This window comes from Leucoraja erinacea, chromosome 16 (genome assembly GCF_028641065.1).
Source record: "Leucoraja erinacea ecotype New England chromosome 16, Leri_hhj_1, whole genome shotgun sequence".
NCBI classification, from domain to species: domain Eukaryota; kingdom Metazoa; phylum Chordata; class Chondrichthyes; order Rajiformes; family Rajidae; genus Leucoraja; species Leucoraja erinaceus.
Genome location: NC_073392.1, coordinates 29,371,304 through 29,392,905, shown reverse-complemented (window position 1 = coordinate 29,392,905; position 21,602 = coordinate 29,371,304). Strand labels below are relative to the sequence as shown.

Genomic DNA, 21,602 nt, shown 5'->3' with positions numbered 1-21,602 from the left:
AACTAACCAGGTCTAAACTGATCATTAGTTCTATGTCATCCCACTTCTGCATCCAGCGAGGCAATTCACAAAGGCCGCCCCCGTCTTGGTGATGTGGGAGGAAACCGGAGCACCCAGAGAAAACCCACGCGGTCACAGGGAGATCGTGTAAACTCCACACAGACAGCAGCATCCGAGGTCAGGATTGAACCTGGGTCTCTGGCACTGTGAAATAAAGTGTGCAGATTTAGTAAAGTTTTTGACAGTGCAATCAAAGTTCCATTAAAGATAAATGCACAATTGTGCATACTATAATGCTAGTGCATTTTTATCAATCATTCATAGAGTGAGACATTGTTGGCAAGACAAGCATTTATTGTTTACTTGTATGAGTTTCAGAAGCGTTAGAATTCAACCATATGAATTGGACAGGTAAGGATCACATCTTTCCTGCCTTACAAATAGTATACCTCCATTACCCTTCAGTTTAATCAACCCCAATCCTAGTACCAACTCATAGAACCGATTCATGTTCTACCGATTCATAGAACATAGTGCAATACAGACACACAATGCTGGAGTAACTCAGTGGGCCAGGCAGCATTTCCAGTGGAAAGGAATAGGTGACGTTTCGGGCCGAAACCCTTCTTCAGAGAGTCTGGGGAGAAGGAAACTAGAGGTTTGAAAATCGGAACGGTGGCGCAGAGGTAGAGTCGTGCCTTACAGTGCCGGAGACACGGGTTCAAACCTGATGACAGGTGTATGGAGTTTGAATGTTCTCCCTGTGACCTGTGTGGGTTTTCCAGGGGTGCTCCGGTTTCCTCCCACACTCCAAAGACTTGCAGGCTTGTAGGTTAATTGGCTTTGTTATGAAATTGTAAATTGTCCCTAGTGTGTAGAATAGTATTATGTGCGGGGAGCGTTGCCCAGTGCGAACTCGGTGGGCCGTGAGGCCTGTTTCCGCACTCTATCTCTAAACAAAACTAAAAGGTTCAGAACAAATCGGAGCCGGCACCGATGACTCAGGAAGGGTAGAGTCCACAATGGTCCGTTGTTGGTCGTGGAAGAGGTGATAACGAATGGATACGAACTGTGAAACTAGCAGGACAACTAGGGTGTGGGAGGGTGTTCATATTCCTTCGTTTTTACCTTGCAACGGTAGAGTTGCTGCCTTACAGCGCCAGAGACTCGGGTTCGATCTTGACTACTGCTGCTGTCCGTATGGCTTTTATACATTCTCCCTGTGACCCCGTGGGTTTTTTCCAGGTGCTCCGGTTTCCTCCCACATTCCAAAGACGTACAGGTTTAGTACGTGAATTGGCTTTGGTAAAATTGTAAATTGTCCCTAGTGTGTTGGATAAAAATAGTGTATGGGTAAGTGCTGGTCGGCGTGGACTCAGTGGGCAGAAGGGCCTATTTCCACGCTGTATCTCTAAACTAGACTAAATTCTTTGAGATGAGTTTGTATTTGTTAGTTGCCATATGAATTCATCATAAGCTCATTCATCAGCTGCTTTGAGTGGCTAGCCAATAATTTGAATACCTTCCTTTCAAGTGTCATTGATTTTTCACCCTGAATTGAAAATAAATTAACATTGCAGCCCGGTCAACTTAACGCTTGGCAACTTCCCAATAATGCATGCAGGTAAATCCAAGGGCAACGCAAGCCAAATATAAGGTCAAAGGAAAGGTTTGTTAAACAATTATTAAACTCTGAGAGATGTCCTTTTGAACTTTTTCCTAGTTTAAATATTGGCTTCACGGATCCAGGCTCTTTTGGTTAATAACCACTTCACAAGTTAAACTTTGAGCTGAGACTAGTGGGAAGAGAACTTTTAAATAAAGCCACGTAATTTATTTTTTTTCGGTAATGGATTTCTCACAGATCTCTTTGTTGAATTTTCAGAATGATTGCATCAATCACCCGTTCACACTAGTTCTATATTATCCCACCTTCTCTTCCACTCCCTGCACACTAAAAAATGCCCCAGGCCCACTTAGGAAACTTGAACGGAAACCTCTGGAGACTTTGCGCCCCACCCAAGGTTTCCGTGCTGTTCCCAGAGGTTGCAGGTTGCCGGAGGTTGCAGGTTGCAGGCAGTGGAAGCAGGTAGGGAGACTGACAAAAACCTCCGGGAACCGCACTTTAATCGAATCATACAACGTGGAAACAGGCCCCTCGTCCCAACTTGCCCGCACCGACCAACATGTCCCATGTACACTAGTCCTACCTGCCTGCGTTTGGCCCATATCCCTCTAAACCTGTCCTATCTTTGTACCTATCTAAATGTTTCTTAAACATTGCGATAGTTCCTGCCTCAACTACGTCCTCCGGCAGCTTGTTCCATAAATAGGTGCAGGTGATGATTTACAAATGAGAATCCCAATGTCTCATTGTAATTAACAAAATTAATTAAGAAATAATACAAACATAGTTCTATTCATCGATGTTCTGAACCTGGGGGGCCACACACTTATAAGCAAAAAGCATCAAGCTTAAATCATGTTCTTTCCCATATATTACATATTTCCTAATGTTACGGAAGAAATCCATTTGATCCATCCTGTCATCTACTAGCACACAAAAAAATCCCATTCCCCAACTTATCTCCCCGGTGTTCCTGTATTCTGTCTTTGTCCCGCCCGCTCCCCTGACATCAGTCTGAAGAAGGGTCTCGACCTGAAATGTCGCCCATTCCTTCTCTCCAGAGATGCTGCCTGACCCACTGAGTTACTCCAGCATTTTGTGTCTACCTTATGTTTACAGGTATATGGGCCAAATGCAGGCAGGTGGGACTAGTGTAGAAGGGGGATATTGGTCAGCATAGGCAACTTGGGCCGAAGGGCCTATTTCCACACCCTCTGACTCCATAACAATGACTCTAATAACTTTGATGTCAAATTTCTTTAGATTTCCTTGGGAGGGTTAAAAATTGTTTTAAATTATGCCCTGCACTTGATGTGTGCCTCTCGAGTTTCAGAGCTCGATGCGTAATACGTAATAAGGACAGAACATAATGTGAAAATGTTCGCTCCTGCTTAATTTAATGAGCCAAGTTTTGGGGCTGGGAAAGAGGAGACATTAGGCGTTTGTTCTGGAGTGTATTTCTCAAACTGCCTCGCCCTTCGTGCAGCCACAATAAGTCATACTCAATTGTGGTTGTGAAATAATGGGGAGAAATGTGAATTGAATGCAGAGAACAACACAGAGAGAGAGAGAGAGAGAGGGGTTAGAGAGAGGGGGAGTGAAAGGGGAGAAGAGGGAATGGGAAGGACAGAGAAGGAAGGAGAAGAAGAGGAAAAGGAGAGAGAGAGAGGGGGGGAGAGGAGAGAGGGGACAGAGGCCAGTGCACACACCAGCTGTTGCTGAGAATTATTCACTTCCTGGATATGGAGGAGATTATCGTTCCTGTAGAAACACTGACCCAATTGTGTGTGTTGTGCTACACTTATTCGTTGCTGCATTTGAACTCTGGTGGCTCCTTCATCTGAGCACAATTACATCAAAAATCCTGGACTAATTCCACAGCTAGGCAATGAAACACTGTTACTACAGGATCTTGATTGCATAAAGTCCTTTTCCAGCTTGCGTTTTCTTTCCCGGAGATGCTTTTGAGTGGAGATTTAGAGCTGTAGTGACTTGCCTAATCTTGAGCAGTGATCTGATTGACTCGATGATTATGTACTTGTTCAAACAGAATTGTCTTTGTGCTTTTGTGTGGGAAGTTGCGGCTGGTAATAATGCCCTGTCCTTTCTGGAACAGAAGCAATAGCTTTCCTTAACCTTAAGTCAAAGTGCCTTCACAAGTCCCTGAATTGTGTGTTACATCGTGGCTGTTGGGTATGCATCAATCACTCTGTCCTAGAAACAGCCCTTAAAAAGATGTCCAAGCGTCCCGAACCAAAACATCATCTATAGGCCAGTTCATTGGCTATATTTAAGAGGGAGTTAGATGTGGCCCTTGTGGCTAAAGGGATCAGGGGGTATGGAGAGAAGGCCGGAACAGGATACTGAGTTGGATGATCATATTGAATGGCGGTGCAGGCTCGAAGGGCAGAATGGCCTACTCCTGCACCTATTTTCTATGTTTCTACGTTTCTATTCATGTTCTCCAGGGAAGCTGCCTGACCCTCTGAATCACTCCAACACCTTGTGTCTTTTTTTGATTAAATGATAATTTGACTGAATCTTAGTCATAGGGTCACATAGATTGGGAAATAGGCCCTTCAGCCCAACTTGCCCATGCCGACCAACATGCCCCATCTACACTAGTCCCACCTGGCTGCATTTCGCCCAATGTCCCTGAACCTTTCTTATCCATGCACCTGTCCTGATGTTTTTTAAATGTTGTTTGATGAGTTGTTAAATGAGTACCTGCCTCACAACCTCCTCTGGCAACTCGTTCCATCAAGAGTGTTTTATTGGCATATGATCCAAAACAGTTTTTGTAGCAGCACAGCAGGTATGTAAAACCCAGAGTAAACAATACAAATTCAATATATTATATATTACACATATATAACAAGAAGCTAAAAATGTCATTGTCCCATTTTATATACATATATACATACAGTAAATATACAAACAAACAAATAAATGAACAATAATAGTCCAAAGTTAAAAACAATGCCTTTAAGAAGGAACTGCAGATGCTGGAAAATCGAAGGTACACAAAAGTGCTGGAGAAACTCAGTGGGTGCAGCAGCATCTATGGAGCGAAGGAAATAGGCAACGTTTCGAGCCGAAACGTTGCCTATTTCCTTCGCTCCATAGTTGCTGCTGCACCCGCTGAGTTTCTCCAGCATTTTTGTGTACTTTAAAAGCAATGGCCCCTGTCTATAGAGTTTGGAGCCTTTTTGCAGTGTTTAATAGACTGATGGCTGTCGGAAAGAAGCTGCTCCTGAACCTGGGTGTTACAGGTTTCAGGTTCCTGTACCTTCCCCATGGCAGGAGTGAAATGAGAGTGTGGCCAGGCTGTTGTGGGTCTCTGAAGAGGCTGCCATATATCCGCCACCCTCTGTGTTTAACATTTCCGTTAGGGTGGTGGGGAGGAATGTTGGCTTGTGAGAACTTCACAGTTTCTTGGAATAATGCCATTGGAAACATTAACATTAATCCAAGCCGGCAGGTTAATTCAATGATTCACCAGGTAGGATCTTGGACAATGAAGCACTCCCTCTGGTCTGTATTCAGGGTAACAGTCAGCCTGAGAGTTCTCATAGGATTTGGCAACATGTAGAAGACAGGACACTTTCCACTTCAATCAACCCGCAAGACTGCACTGATGTATGTGATCACTGGATTAAAATTTAAAATGGCTCACAATTAGTTTTATGTGATGTGCCCTCGGCACAGGGCATGGTGGCACAGCTGGTAGAGCTGCTGCCTCACAGCACCAGAGACACCGGTTCAATCCTGACCTCGGGTGCCTTCTGTGTGTGGAGTTTGTAAGTTCTCCCTGTTACTGCGTGGGTTTTCTCTGGGTGCTCCGGTTTCCTCCCACATTCCAAAGACAAGGGGGTTTGTAGGTGATTGGTCCTCCTTAAAATTGCCCCGTAGTGTGTAGGAAGTTCGTTAACGTAAAACTAGTGTGAATGGGTGATGAACGGTCGAGGTGGACTCGGTGGGGCCAAAGGGCCTGTTTCCATGCTGTAACTTTCAATGAATCAAAATATTGTTGGAGACAGAATTTCTTTAACGCAGCGAGTGGTGGGGGCCTGGAATGCATTGCCTGGGGTGGTGGTGGAGGCAGATGCAATAGTGACATTGAAGAGTTTTTTACAGAGGAGCATGGAAGTTCATGGAATAGAGGGATATGGATCATGCACAGGCAGATAAGATAAGTTTAACTTTTTGTCATGCTTGATACATATATTATGGGCCATAGGGCCCCTTCCTGTGCTGTGTTGTTATATGTTCTATATTTTTTATCGGACTCAGGAGACCTTGTCTGCCTCAGTTCCTATCAAGAGTTCTGAGCTTCTAAATTAAAGCAACATCCTGTCCTGTCCTCAGCTCACTGGGAGACCAGAGGATCTGATATTCACCCCTGGTTACGTTATATAAACGTATCTTTGGGAAAACATTTAGTTTGTGATTGACCTAGTGGACACAGGGAAGTCAAAGACTTGAGTTTCAAACTCACTAAGTTGTCAGGATGGATAATTATAATAGAGACTTATGGTTGATAGCTTCATGTTTGAAGGAGTGAACATTTCCAGCAACTTGTCTTGGACTCCCATATCGAAGCAATGGCCAAGAAAGCACACCAACGCCTCTGCTTCCTTAGAAGGTTTGGGAAGTTTGGCATGTCCCCAACTTCAATAGAAGCATCATTACAGCAGCTCCGTCCTCGACCACAAGCAATTGCAGTGAATTGTGGATGCAGCCCAAACCATTACACACACCAACGTCCCTTCCATTTAGTCCACCTCTACCTATCTATCCATCTTTCTTCTATCTATATCTTCTTCTTCTTCTTCTATACTATTAGCAAAATTCTCATCTTGTCCTGATTTGCGATGTTTTTAAATTCGCGCAGAAACGGTACCCTATATCGCTAGGATTTTTTCGCTACCTTACTCGACGTTCTCCTCTGTTCCAAGCACACCAAGTTTTGTTCTGATCAGTGGAATATTACTAAAGTTATGGAGGTTTAAAAAATCGTGAGATCAGAACATCTCGCCCACTGTCAATGGTGTAACAAAACTTGGTGTCATTCCCCTTCCAGCACCCACTGTCAATCACCGGGGCGAGGAGAATAAAACCACGGAGGTGGGGCTGAGTCCAGAGTCCGTGAGTGAGAGAGTCCAGAAGCCGTGAATGAGCACAGCCACCCAGCCCGCGAGCTACCCAGCCCAAGAGCCGCCCAGCACGAGAGCCCCCCACAATACCCCTCCCCCACAATACCCCTCCCCCACAATACCCCTCCCCCCAACAATACCCCTCCCCTACACAACCCCTCCCCCTCCCACAACCTTCCCACCCCCACACCACCCTTTCCCCCTCCTACAATCCACAGCCTACACACACCCCCTCCTCCCCTCCCACCCCACACCCCCTTGTCACACACCCCCCATCCCCCCCCTCCTCCCCTCGGAAGGCATCTTGTCCGGGAACATTACCATCTGGTTCGGGAATTGCTCTGCCAAGGACAAGAAGGCTCTGCAGAGAGTAGTGCGTTCGGCCGAACGCACTATGGGAACTTCACTCACCCCCCTGCAGGAACTATACAACAGGAGGTGCAACTCCAGAGCAAACAAAATCATGAGAGACCTCTTCCACCCCTGCAACGGAGTGTTCCAGCCGCTACGGTCAGGCAAACGCCTCCGTTGCCACGCAGTGAGAACGGAGAGGTTGAGAAGGAGTTTCTTCCCAGAGGCAATTCGGACTGTAAACGCCTTTCTTACCAGGGACTAACTGTACAGAACGTTTTCCCCTATTATTTATTATGTAAAACCGCGAGCATTGCCACTTTCATTTCACTGCACATCTCGTATGTGTATGTGACAAATAAACTTGACTTGACTTGACTTGACTTGACACATGAAGAGGAGGGAGAGGGAGTGCTGTGGGATATGGGGAAATGAGCCGTGCCAGCACAGTTAGGGACTATGGGTGAGTGGTGGAATATTGCGTTGGGGAATGGGTTGCGTTAGGGGAGCAGGCCTCGTGTGTGACTGGGACCCAACGGGTCCCACTTAGTCTAGGTTGCACTTAAAGCTGCCTCGGCAAGGCCACCAATAATCAAAGACAGTGTCGCCATGATCACTCTCTCCTCCCCTCCCCTCTCCCATTAGACAAGAGGTACGGAAGTGTGAAAACACACACCTCCAGATTCAGGGGCAGGTTCTACCCAGCGACAGGCAACTAAACCATCCTATCACCAAATAGAGAGCGGTCCTGACATAACATCTACCTGGTTAGATGGCACGTTTGTAATCTAGTATTATCTATCCACTGGCTGGTCAGCACGCAACAAAAGCATTCAACTGTATCTCGGTACACGAGACAATAAACAAAACTAAACTGGTGATGCTGGAATCTCGAGCAAAACACAAAGTGCTGGAGTAATTGGGGGCTGGTGGGGGGGGGGGGGGTCAGGCAATATTGCCGATCACTGGTCAGCTGGTGGACTCGGAGAGCCGAAGGACCTGTTTCCACGCTGTATGTCTAAAGTAAAAATCTAGAGCTGTAGACATCTGCCAGGGAACTACTTTGAAGGAGCTTAAATATGATTGACGTGCTATTTTTTGATTGCAGTTAAATGATTGAAATGATGGGTTAATTGATTATTAACTAATTTATGTAATATTTTGTTTGTAATCTAATCAAGATGATAGAAATTACCTCCTATAAAACAGTTTCCACATCAAAATTACATAAAGTCACGCATTGCAAACTCATTAGGATCTAGATGTACTGCAATAAACATGAGGCTTTAAAACAGTTGATTTTAGCTTGCTGACCTCATACAGAGACTAGATTCATGGGTACAGTATTACATTCAGCTGAAGTTTACTCATTTTTAGTTTAGCATAGGTTAGTTTGGGGATACAGCATGGAAACAGGCCCCTCGCCCTGCCAAGCCCACGCCGACCAGCGATCACCCGTACACTAGGGACAATTTACAGAGGCCAATTAACCTACAAACCTGCACGTCTTTGGTGTGTGGGGGGGAAACTGGGGCACCCGGAGAAATCCCAAGAGGTCATGGGGAGAAGGTACAAACTCCGTACAGACAGCACCCGTAGTCAGGATCAAAGCCAGGTCTCTGGTGCCATGAGGCAGCAACTCTACCAACTGTGCCACTCAGCTGCTCAAATGTAATAGATATCAAGGAGAAATAGGCTCGGAGAATGAAGAAAGAAACGGCAGGCTGAATTTAACGCAGAGAAATGTGAAGTGATATTTGTTGGCAGGAAGAATGGAATGAAATGGCACAGTTTGACAGGTGCACCGGATGGAGGAATCAGTGTCCTTGTGCAGTAACCATTCAACAGCTAATTGGATTGGCATAAGAGAGAATACCTGTGGAAGATATTGGGACCGACAAGATTGTTGTACCAGGTTCTACCACAGAATCAATGGGCTGAATGGCCCCCATTGGTGCCAGGCATTGTCCCACTCCCCACCTCATTGTTCCACTCCCCACCTCTTTTCCAGCTTTCTCCCTCCCCTCTACTACAATCAGTCTGAGGAAAGGTCCCGATCCAATACGCCACCTATCCATGTTCTCCAGAGGTACTGCCTAACCTGCTATTCTTCCAGCACTTTGCACTTTTACTCCAGCTTCCAGCATCAGCAGTTCCTTGAGTCTCCTAGTTTCACCTCTTTATTCTTTTCAGCAGTTGAGAGCTCTGTGCACTTCCAGAATTTTCTGCAATTGTTTCCACCGTCTGCATCTATTTTAGTCGTCTCGTTGTACTTTGATCGGCACTCAATAGGTGTGCTGCATTTAATGTCAGCTCGCGTCAAACAAATGTACATCAGAAAAAGTGAGTGTTGATAATTCACCTTGTTCTCCATCTAATAACTGACCCCAATTAGACGCACAATAAGACATTCCATCTCGGCTTCTATGTGCTGAAGAAAGCAACTCCAGCAATCACTGCAAAGTGACTACTAAACAAAATAGCTGCTGCCAGATTCATTGCTTCAAGTCAGTCATCTCATGGAAACAGCCCGAGTCAGCCTGACACCCGATTATTAGAGCTGACAGAAGATGACTGACACAAATGGTAGCTCCCTGGGTTAAGTGACTGGACCCATGACCGAGAGCTGTTGTATTGTTCCCAAGACGAAAGTTCAAATCCATCGTGACAGCTGCAGAACTTAAATTCAAGAAATTAAATCAACCTGGAGATTGTAAAGGAAGGAACTGCAGATGCTGGTTTACACCGATGGTAGACAAGAAATGCTGGAGTAACTCAGCAGGCCAGGCAGCACCTCTGGAGAAAAGGAATAGGTGATGTTTCAGGTCGAGACCCTTCTTCAGACCCTTTTCTCCAGAGATGCTGCCTGACCCTCTGAGTTACTCCAGCATTTCGTGTCTATCTACTGGAATTTGTAAAGTTCGGGGGGCACATTGGCACAGCAGTAGAGCTGGAATGTCAGGGACCCAGGTTTGACTTTGACTGCGGGTGCTGTCTGTACAGAGTTTGTACGTTCTTCCTGTGGCCAGTGTGCAGGATAGTGCTAGTGTAAGGGGTGATCGCTGGTTGGCTCTGACACGCTGGTAAGAGGTGTGAAGTTTTATAATTTTATTTTATGTAAGCTAACACTCCTCTACATTTATCTAAGTCACCCCCGTCCAACGACAGAAAGGGCTTCCTTATCAGATAATTGGCTGGTACAAATTGTTGACATACTGTCATTATGGCGATATTACTGAATAATGGGTGGTAGGATTTTAGCTTGCATGCACAATACATAGACCTTGGGAAGCACAGTTGGTAGAGCTTGCAGTGCCAGAGACCCAAGTTCACTCCTGTACTCAGATGCCATTTGTGTGTGGAATTTCTACGTTCTCCCTGGGACCGTGTGGGTTCTCTCCAGCTGCTCCGCTTTCCTCCCACATCCCAATGACGTGCGGGTATGTAGGTTAAATGGCCGTCTGTGAATTGGCTGGAACAGGAGTGATTAGCAAAGTTGAAATAAGGCGCATGTTTTTCTGTCAGGATAATGCCTGATTTTAACACACATTCTGCTTCATTCAGCAGCTCTTACTGCTGATAGTGGCTGACACAAGTGTAAGAATATTTCATTTACTATAGCAACATATACAACACTAGATATGAAGTGCCGAAAGGACACATAATTCTGCAAAGATCATGACGTGAACGGCTAAAACATGGTCTCAGCCATTATTCACACGCAGTGATGCAGCCATCCACTTAAATTTCCCCAATTACCTGTAAAATATGGCCATTAAGGTAAAGATGCATTATGCTTCAGTTTTCAGAAAGAATCAGAGCGATGAGCATGGAGTGTGTCAAGAAGGAATAAATTGTACATTTAATGTAACAAGATGCGGACATCATTTAACCAAACTATAGAACTTAGCGTCGACTTTTATAATCCACCACAAACCTTGTGGGCCGAGTGGCCTGTTCCTGTGCTGCACTGTTCCATGTAGAAACAATGAACTGCAGATGCTGGTTTGCAAAAGAAAAGACACAAAGTGCTGGAGTAACTCAGCAGGTCAGGCAGTACCCCTGGAGAACATGGATAGGTGATGTTTCAGTTCAGGATCCTTCTTCAGACTGAAGACCCAAATGCAGCTCCAGTCCGCACTCACCCAGACCTGCGATGGACTCTGAAGAAGGGTTCCGACCCGAAACATCACCCATCCTTTCTCTCCAGAGACGCTGCCTGACCCGCTGAGTTACGCCAGCACTTTGTGTCTATCTCAACACTCCCTTATTCTCCGCTGGATCCACAGCTGCCATCAACATTGAATCAGTCTGAAGATCGGTCCCAATCTCAAACGCCATCTCCGGAAACCTCCAGGACCGTAAAATGTTTCCCCCTCTACCTTCAAACTCCGAACAACTGGCACTAGTCCACACAGATATTTCAATCAGTCTCTGCAAACCTGCACTGTCCCTGCCTGCTATAAAGTCTCCACTATTGTTCCTGTACACAAAGATTTGTGTACAGGAACAATGCATTTCATTGTCTCTGTACTGTACACTGACAATGACAATTAAAATTGAATCTGAATTTGAATCTGAATCTGAAAAAGGCAAGGATTACTGGTCTTAACAACTACAGGCCTATCGCACTGAGCTCTGTAATCATGAGAACCCTTGAAAGACTTGTGCTGGCCAACCTGAAAAAATATCACAAACCCCCTGCTGGACCCTCTGCAGTTTGCATACCGGGCCAATAGATCAGTGGATAACACAGTAAACCTAGGTCTGCACTTCATCCTCCAGCACCTAGACTGCCAGGGATCCTATGCAAGGCATTTGTTTGTGGATTTTAGCTCTGCATTCAACACCATTGTGCCAGAGCTACTACACTCCAAACTCTCCCAGTTGACTGTGCCTGAACCCATCTGTCAGTGGATCACCAACTTCCTGAAGCATGCGAGGCTGGGAAAGTACATCTCGGACCCACTGACCCTCAGCATAGGAGCACCGGAAGGCTGCGCATTCTCCCCTCTCCTTTACTCTCTCTATACCAATGACTGCATCTCCACAGACACCTCTGTCAAGCTTCTCAAGTTTGCGGACGACACAACCCTGATTGGACTGATCGAGGATGGGGAGGAATGCAGACAGGAAGTGTCACAGTTGGCATTCTGGTGCCATCGCAACAACTTGGAGCTCAATGCTCTTACAACGGTGGAATTGATTGTAGACTTTAGGAGAACTCCCCCTCCCCTCACCCCACCCGCCATCAACAACACCACAGTCACATCTGTGGAGTCATTTAAGTTCCTTAACACAGTCTCTGCAAATGTACAAGTTCAGTCACTCCTAGTCTACGGCATTGTATTATTGGTTTCTTGCCCTTCTCTACTTCCACTCCCCTTTCTGGACTCAGGTTAGATCTTGACTTCCTTTGGCAGTGATTCAGTGGCCCATTTTACATCCAGTCCCTCTTTAACTTTGGGTTCTCTCCTCTTGTCTTCTCCCTGTTCTTCATGGATGTGCAGAGAATTGAAGGGTATGGACCATATGCAGGCTTTATCGGACTTTGGCTAGGCCGTATTTGGAGTATTGCAGGCAGTTCTGATCGCCTCATTGCAGGAAGGATGTGGAGGCTTTGGAAAAGGTGCAGATGGGGTTAACCAGAATAATGCCTGGGCTATGGGGCTGTCCCACTGTACGAGCAATTCCAAGAGTTCTCCCGAGTTTCCCCTGATTCGAACTATGAGAATTACGGTAATGGCTGCTCGTAGGTACTCGGGGCTCTCATGGACATTTTTCAACATGTTGAAAAATCTTCACGAGTCTTCACGAGTTTACCGTGTTTCCCGTGTACCTGCTGTTAGCGTTACGAGCCGCTAAGAGACGTCCCGAACTCCAACATACCCGCTACGTACATTCTATGTGCTTACCACGAGTTTGATTTTTATTTTAAACTCAGGAGAGCTCTTGAATTAGCTTGTACAGTGGGACAGCCCCTTTAGGGACTAATAGCTACAGGGAGAGGTTGGACAGACTTGTATTGCTATCTCTGGAATCTTTATCCCAGGATGGAAAAATCTGCTAGAGGTGGTGGTGGAGGCAGATATGATAGTCGTGTTTAAGAGGCTTTTCGATAGGCACATGGGGTATGCAGGGAATGGAGGGATATGGATCACATACAGGCAGAAGCGATTAGTTTAACTTGGCATCAGGTTCAGCATGGACTTTGTGGGCTGAGGAGCCTTTTCCTGAGCTGTAGTATTCTTTGTTCTATGAATGCCACACAGATACCGATATTGAGAAAGGCCATTTTGATTCATCAGAGTCAACGTCGTAGAGGAAAATTGGGACAGTGGCGAATATCAATTAGCCCTGTATTTTCTCAACAAGAAAACACAAAATATATCGGCACGACATTTGCTTTAAGCAATATCTGTTTATCATTAACTGATTTGGTGATGCCAGGTAACCTCAAATATATCTGAGCCAAAGAGACGTTTTAAAATCGAATGTATTTGTTATTACAAACCTTTAACTGCTCAACAAATACAAGAGTCTTTGAGCTTCTAGATAATGTAAGCGCAGGGACTTAGTTACACGGTGCTAGTAAAGCCTGTTAGGTTTTTTTTACAAGTAGGTTCAGTGGAAGAAAATCACATTTGCTTTGAAATTGGATTTCTTTGCCCTACATTGGCTACGTACTGTGCATGGCAACGTCAGGCTTTTTGTGTTACAGTGCTGAAATATGCCATTCTGCATACCTAGACCATGCCGACCAGCGATCACCCCATACACTAGCACTATCCTACACCCAAGGAACAATTTACAATTTTGTTTTACTGAAGCCAATTACCTAAACAGCTGCACATCTTTGGAGTGCGGGAGGAAACCAAAGCACCCGGAGAAAACCCACGCAGTCATAGAGAGAATGTGCATGCTCCGTACAGACAGCACCCGAGACCAGGATTGAACCCAGGTCCTAGGTGCTGTAAGGCAGCAACTCTACCGCTGTGCTGTGGGCTGCCCCATCAAATCGCCCAAATTATAGGGTTTTTTTTTTTTAGTTTTACACCATGGGAACAGGCCCTTCAGCCCAACACATCCAAGATGCCCCAGCTACACTAGTCTCACCTCATAGAAGCATGGAGCACAGAAACATGCCATTCAGCCCACCCTGCCCGTGCCAACCAACCAGCCCCATCTACACTAGTCCCACCTGCCTGTGTTTGGGCAATATGCCTCTAAACCCAACCCTATCCATGTACCTGTCTAAATGTTTCTTTAAAAATGATTTTTCAGCTGTGCGGTGGCTTCTCAGCGCACAGACCCATTTCGCGAAAGATGACGTTACTAGAGAATGATTGCTGGCCCCACCTAACAACACTTTTGTGTAGTATTTGCGCTTAAAAATAGGCACTAATGTGCCCAATTTCTTAGACAATGTTAGCAATACATAAATAAATAGAGAGAGACTGCAAAGAATACCAGTGCAGGAAATTAGTTAAATTGATAGAAATGGTAAATAATGATACCAGGGCGAAAAGCAAAGTTGAAATGAAGCTAATCATGTAAACGGGTTAATAATCTACAGATGTTATTTAAGTCAGAATCAATGTTGTTATAATTGTGTGGTTAGTTGTATGAAGTAAATGTCAGGAAAAACCCGCACTGGTTGATATTCACTGGCTGTTTGCCATCCGCCTCGCTCTTCTCTGTATTAGTCTGACTCTATTTGATCACACTGTGGTTTATCACTCTCGTTCTCCATGTGTACACTCATTTATAATTTTCCCTCAATCTTCTTGAAAAAGACATCCGTGACTGGAATTTCCGGGGTATTTTGTCAAATCGAATACGGTGACAGACCGGCGGAAACCGTGGAGCAACATCGTTTGATCTTTGCGCCCGATAGGGTTATTCCTTCTGATGATAGGCCATCAACGTGAAACGTCAACGGTTTCTCTCCCCGCAGGTGCCCACTTACTTGCTGAGTGTTTTCAGCATTTTCCACTTTGTTTCAGATCTCCAGCATCTGCGGGGTTTTGCTTTCAGGTTTTAGCTGTTTGGTTGGACAGCCCATTCTGGTGGCAATCCCATCGAGGACCAAGTCTCAGTTTAATGGCAAGCGGCATGGAGCTCAGATCAGGTGACCCAATGCAGCCCTGAAGCACCACACAGATGCCATGCCAAGGGATGAAGCAGCTGTATTTTTGTTTTAGAGATACAGCGTGGAAACAGGCCCACTGAGTCCATGCGGACCAGTGATCACCCTAGTTCGATCCTACACACACTAGAGGCAATTTACAGAAGCCAATTGACCTACAAATCCGCACGTCTTCGGGATGTGGGAAGAAATTTGAACATCCGGAGAAATCCCATGCGATCACAAGGAGAAGGTACAAACTCCGCACAGACAGCACCCCTGGTCAGGATCAAACCTAGGTCTCTGGCGCTGTGAGGCAGCAACTACACTGCCGCGCAACTGTCTAACCCAACAATCCGCCCACATTTCCCTCCAATTGCTCTTAGTTTCTTGACGGGGTAATGTTTCTCTGGTTTATCTCCCTATAACCCTTGGGGGGGGGGGGGGCTGAGGTTTAACACCCAGCTGAGGTTTTCCCATGACCCCCAGGAAGGAGATAGGTCTGGAGCTAAGGGTCATCCACGACCGTACGTTCGAGGCACAAGCCCCAGGCAAAGACTCATCCAAAGATTCTTCAACGCAGAGCAGCTCCAACAGCTGTGAAGATGGAAGAGGGTTGAGATGTAGATGGGGGCAAGTGGACCTAGTTGCCATGGTCGATGGATCCTGGACACCAAGGGAGGTGTGGAACTGGCTCTGCACTAGAGGCCCCCTGCACAACCTGATGCTTACACAGGTCTGCCAGATCAATGAGCTCTGTAGTGAGGACGAATTAGAACTTAGAACATCATCTCTCTCTATCTATCTGCCATTTAACATCGCTCTCTATGTCATTTTATATCAATTTCAATTCAATTTCAATTTAAAAACTTTATTGGCATGATAAAAAAACATTGTTATATTGCCAAAGTATAAAACATGACATACATATTTAAAATGCATAAGTATAAATACAAGTATACAGTGCATGGATAGATATGTCCCTGTACATAAACTCGCAATAGGCCGATAGCCCTTTATTGATTGCTACACGTCTTGCAGCTGTAAGCAGTACAACACAATAGCAAGTTTAGCAATTCAATATTAATTTCTTAGTGTTAGTTAATGTCAATTAGTGTGTGCGTACATATGTGCATGTTGGTCATTCAACACCTCTCAGGTTATGGCATGCTGTTACATATTGTGCACCAAGATGTGCCGTATTTCCTTCGCCAAGGATTATTCTTAGTTTTGATTTATCATCTAGTTCTTTAAAATCAGGGGTTGCCACACTGAGTTTGTCAAAGTATGGTTTCCTTGTTTTGCCAAATTTGATATCTCTCTCTAGATAGACACAGAAAGCTGGAGTAACTCAGCAGGACAGGCAGCATCTCTGGAGAGAAGGAATGAGTGACGTTTCGTGTCGAGACCATCAGTTTCTCTATCGCATTTTATCTCACTCTCTCTATCTGTCATTGCATTTCTCTCTCTCTCTCTCTCTCTATCATTTTATCTTACATATTACTTATCTGTCTGTCTCTCTGTCTGCAAAGGAAGCAGGGCTGTGATATCTGGAGCCCCCAAACCCACAAAAAAATATTCTGCACAGGGGTGACAGGTGAAAGATGGTCATCGAACAACACAGGAAGAAGGGTCTCGACCCGAAATGTCACCCATTCTATCTCTCCAGAGATACTGCCTGTCCCACTGAGTTACTCCATCATTTTGTGTCTACCATCGTGCAACAGAGTTGGGACAGAGGTGCCTCAGCAGCTGCACATGCTACTGGGAGGCTGTTTATAGAGAACCTTCTGTTGATGACAAATAAGGAGGAGTGTCCTCAAGGGCCTGTCCCACCACCATGCGACTCCATGCAGCAAGCTCGACCTAAAGCCCGCAGCCGCCTCCACGCCGTACGCACGGAGGTCGAGTGAGTGACGTGAAGTTCGAGTGAAGTCCGACGGGCGTACGGCGTCGAGACGGCCCGGCAGGCCGTTGCCGCGCGGAATTTTTGAACCCGGTCAGTTTTTCGGTGCCCCGCGCGATGTCGGGACCAGCTCCGCACAACTCCATACGGCTCCAGCGATCGAAGTGGGACCGGCCCCGCGAGGCCGTACGGCTCAAGCGACCATGTTAGGTCGCGCTTGCCGCATGGAGTCGCATGCTCGTGGGACCGGCCCTTTAAGTCGCGCTTGCCGCATGGAGTCGCATGCTCGTGGGACCGGCCCTTTAGGCTGCTCCCACTCTCCTGCCCCTCTTTCATTGCTACCACTGCCCCCTCTCTCATTGCAGCCCAGGACAAGTCAAGTCAAGTTTATTCGTCACATACACATACTGTGCTAACTCTGCCGGTGCTCACTTTCTTCAAACTGCTGCAGAAGTTGCCGAACATCCCGGTCTACACGGCTGCCGTGCAGCAGTAAAACCTGGACTGTGTTCTGAAGCCACATATCGACTATGGCGAGCTTCCATCAATAGTGGGATCAAATTCTAAGCATTGGATGGAAGGATTATCAAGCCAATACACGCAAATAGAGATACCAATCCAATAAATATAATAAGCACAATACAAGTACGATCGCTTCAACAAATACAATAAAGATTCTAATAAATGCAATAAATATATTAAATAAATAAACAATCAGTTATATGGACCAGGTAGTGTACATGGTGTACGCTCTGTATTCTCCAAACTTTCTTGGGCGTTCTAACATTTCAAACCATTTCATAAATTCATATGTCATGGGAGCAGAATGAGGCTATTCGGCCCATCGAGTTGACTCCACCATTCAATTGCGGCTGATCTATTTCACCCTCTCAGCCCCATTCTCCTGCCTTCTCCCCATAACCTTTTGACACCCTTATCACTCCAGGATCAGGCAAATTCGGTAATGTGTAGGAAGGAACTGCAGATGCTGGTTTACACCGAAGATAGACACAAAATGCTGGAGTAACTCAGCGGGACAGGCAACACTTCTGGAGAGAAGAAATGGATGACCCGAAACGTCACCCAATTCCTTCTATCCCGAGATGCTGCCTGTCCCGCTGAGTTACTCCAGCATTTTGCGTCTAATTTCAGTACTGCAGCGAGTTTGTCTCAATCTTGTACAGTATTTGGACAGGAAATTAATAGTTCCCTTCCCCCTCCCTCTCTCCCGAAGAACTTTTAAGTCAATTTACTCAGAACTTCTGCAGCACACACACATCCCAACCATAATCTGAAAAGCAAAGGGCATAATGTATTAAGGGGGCAAGCAATAACTTCAAGACCCGCCTTCACCCTGATACGTACATCACGTGTAAAATGTCACTTATGATTGTGTCAACTTCCGCTCTCACACACACACACACACATACACACACGGAATAACAAACTTTGCGTAAAAAAAACACATCCAAAGTTCCTAAGAATGGCGCACGAATTAACTTTGGAGATCACACTTCAGGAAATCTCTTTGCAGGAGTGAACATGAATGTTTGTTACTACAGTGTATCTAGCGGGGATTTGTGTATATTTCTTTAAATATTTGTCCCTCTCAGAAATGATTGACACCGATTTTTTGTTGTTGTTGTGAGCTTTGCTTGGGGGCGTAGGGTGGGAGAGTGTCGCTGGCAGCAGCTCACTCGTTAGGAATGATAAGCGAGGAGAGGGCGGAGCGGTGCAACCGAGACGGGGGGAGCTCCGGCGTGGCTGGCAAACGCCATGTGCTAAAGTCGCCTCTCGCCAACTTTTCTTCACCATCCTCCCCTCAAGGCTGGTTGCCGAAGCAAGAAAGAAAAGAAAAAGGCTGTTTGTGGATGAGGTGGAGAGGGGAGAAATCTGCACCACTGCTGGCTGTCATACCAGAGAGAGAGGGATCTCTAACCGCCTGCAATAGCAGAGGTAACAGACACACTGTATCATTTGTACTGTAACATGATTAACACTTACTGTATCCTTCGGGCAACTTTATGTGTACAAATCTGGTGACTATTGCGACAGAATTGCGTTGGTATTTCGACCCCAGATTTAGAACATTAAATATCAGCGCGAATTTATATTTTAAATAACTGCACTGTCTATATCTTTTGGAAGTTGTGCTGTGTTTGCCTGCTTGGGGTAAAAGTACACTGAAGTTCTGGCAGATATATATGTCTGTATTATATATTGTATATCAACTGACCGTGTCCTTGTCTCCCACAATCTTTAACGTGACAGGGAAAGGCGGACAGAAACTGGAGTTGTTTTCTGGACGTTTCCGTCTTTGGCGTGTGTTTCTCCGCTCGCTTGCCCTTGAAATTCATCCCGTAGTGTTGGCGTGTCTTTGAATGTGTTATTGTGTGTTTCCGTGCGAGCCGGCGTGGAGTCTGGAACACCTTCATGGTTCTGTCAGTCAGTGCCATCCTCTCATATACACGGGGGCCGAGGACGGCTACATAACTCACTCGCTCAGTCTGGGAAGTCACAGATTTTAATGAAAGACGGGAGGTAGAGAGGCGCAGGACGCATATTCCACCCGGAAGCTTCTCCCCTTCACCCTGCAATTTAGAAATACTTTAATGTTTTGCCTTTCATTTTTCTTTCTGCTCCACCCAGCTGTCCTCAGACTTACCAGAAACTTCAGGAATGCGGTCAATGTTGTAACATACGCAACATCGCCGCCAATTTGCGAGTTGCAAGCTTTAGTGGAAAGTTAAAAACATGATTTTTTTCACATTAGGCGGGAATCAAGTGCTGTATCCCTAGGGTCATACAGCGTGGAAGCACGCCCTTCGGCCCAACCTGCCCATGCCGTCCAACATGCCCAATGGCTAATGGGGTTACCAATAGACTATCTCCCTACCCTTTTTTAAAATAGTTTGTGGCATTTTTTTAACCACCATAATAGAGAATAGAGAGTACACAAAAAAGCTGGAGAAACTCAGCGGGTGCAGCAGCATCTATGGAGCAATAGAGGGGTTTCCTTCAAGAAATATCCATGTGGTTTTAAACTGGATTAGATAATGTGGTTTTAGAATTTAAATTTTTATATTTTACTCTTTGGGTGGGTCTTGAACCATTTGATTCAGAGGCAAGAAGTCTGAAAAGGAGCCAAAACACTAAGATGCAAGTACAGGGAACAGCAGGTGCTGGTTTACAAAAAAAAAAACAAGACCCAAAGTGCTGGAGTAACTCAGCGGGTCAGGCAGCATCTCTGGGGAATGTGGATAGGTTTGGGATCCTTCTTCAGACCCGAAACATCACTATCCAGAACCAGGGGCCACAATTTAAGAATAAGGAGTAAGCCATTTAGAACGGAGACGAGGAAACACTTTTTCTCACAGAGAGTGGTGAGTCTGTGGAATTATCTGCCTCAGAGGGTGGTGGAGGCAGGTTCTATGGATGTTTTCAAGAGAGAGCTAGATAGGGCTCTTAAAAATAGTGGAGTCAGGGGATATGGGGAGAAGGCAGGAACGGGGCACTGATTGGGGATGATCAGCCATGATCACATTGAATGGCGGTGCTGGCTCGAAGGGCCGAATGGCCTACTCCTGCACCTATTGTCTATTGTCATGTTTTCCAGAGATGCTGCCTGACCGCTGAGTTATCCCAGCACTTTGTGCCTTTTGTAGCAAAATCATGAGGCTTTTTACCTGCAACTGTCTCTCAAAACCAGCGATTCATACGCCTTATCTTGGCTCTTGTTGCCTACTCCCAAGGGCCTGAAATACAAAAATGAGAGCAGCTGCCTCACAGCTCCTGAGACCCGGGTTTGTTCCTGACCTCGGATGCTTTCTGTGTGGAGTTTGCACATCTCCCTGTGACCCCGTGGATTTTCTCCGGTTGCTCCGGTCTCCTCCCACACCCCAGCGACGTGCAGGTTTGTAGGTTGATTGGCTTCTGTAAATTGCCCTGAGTGCGTAGAGAGTGGATGAGAAAGTGGGATAGCAGAACTGGTGTGAACGGGTGATCGACGGTCAGCAGGAACCTGGTGGGCCGAAGGGCCTGATTATGTGCTGTTTCTTTCAGTCAATTAAAAGGCTATAGCTTTGAATGGAGCAGTTGGGAAGAGCAGCCCAAGGCAGTACAGAAGTTAGTCCCGTAAAGTGACAACCCAAATCATCGTTCGGGGCATTGTATAAGATTCAGAAAGTCATGTTGCTCCTTTATAAATCTTTGATTAGGACTGATTTGGAGTATTGTGTGCACTTCTGCCCTTTACAGAAAAGATGCGGAGGCTTTGGAGAAGAGGTTTACCAGCCTGCTGCCTGGATTAGGGTTTATTATAAGCATAAGAACAATTGCATTGGTTACTCTAGAATGTCGGAGGTTGAGGGGAGGCCTGAGAGTAGTGTATAAAATGAGAGGCACAGGCAGGAGAGTCATCATTCTTTTCCCAGG

General features: G+C 45.8%; 1 protein-coding gene across 1 annotated transcript in view; it reads left to right on the top strand.

Moving 5' to 3' along the window:
* Positions 1–18,381: 18,381 nt before the first annotated feature.
* The window catches only part of LOC129704714 (ETS domain-containing protein Elk-1-like), a 49,392-nt gene continuing 46,171 nt past the window's right edge, over positions 18,382–21,602 (top strand). Inside the window, exon 1 of the mRNA XM_055648022.1 lies at positions 18,382–19,124. The gene's annotated coding sequence lies outside the window, so the exon portion shown is untranslated. The remainder of the gene's footprint in view (positions 19,125–21,602) is intronic.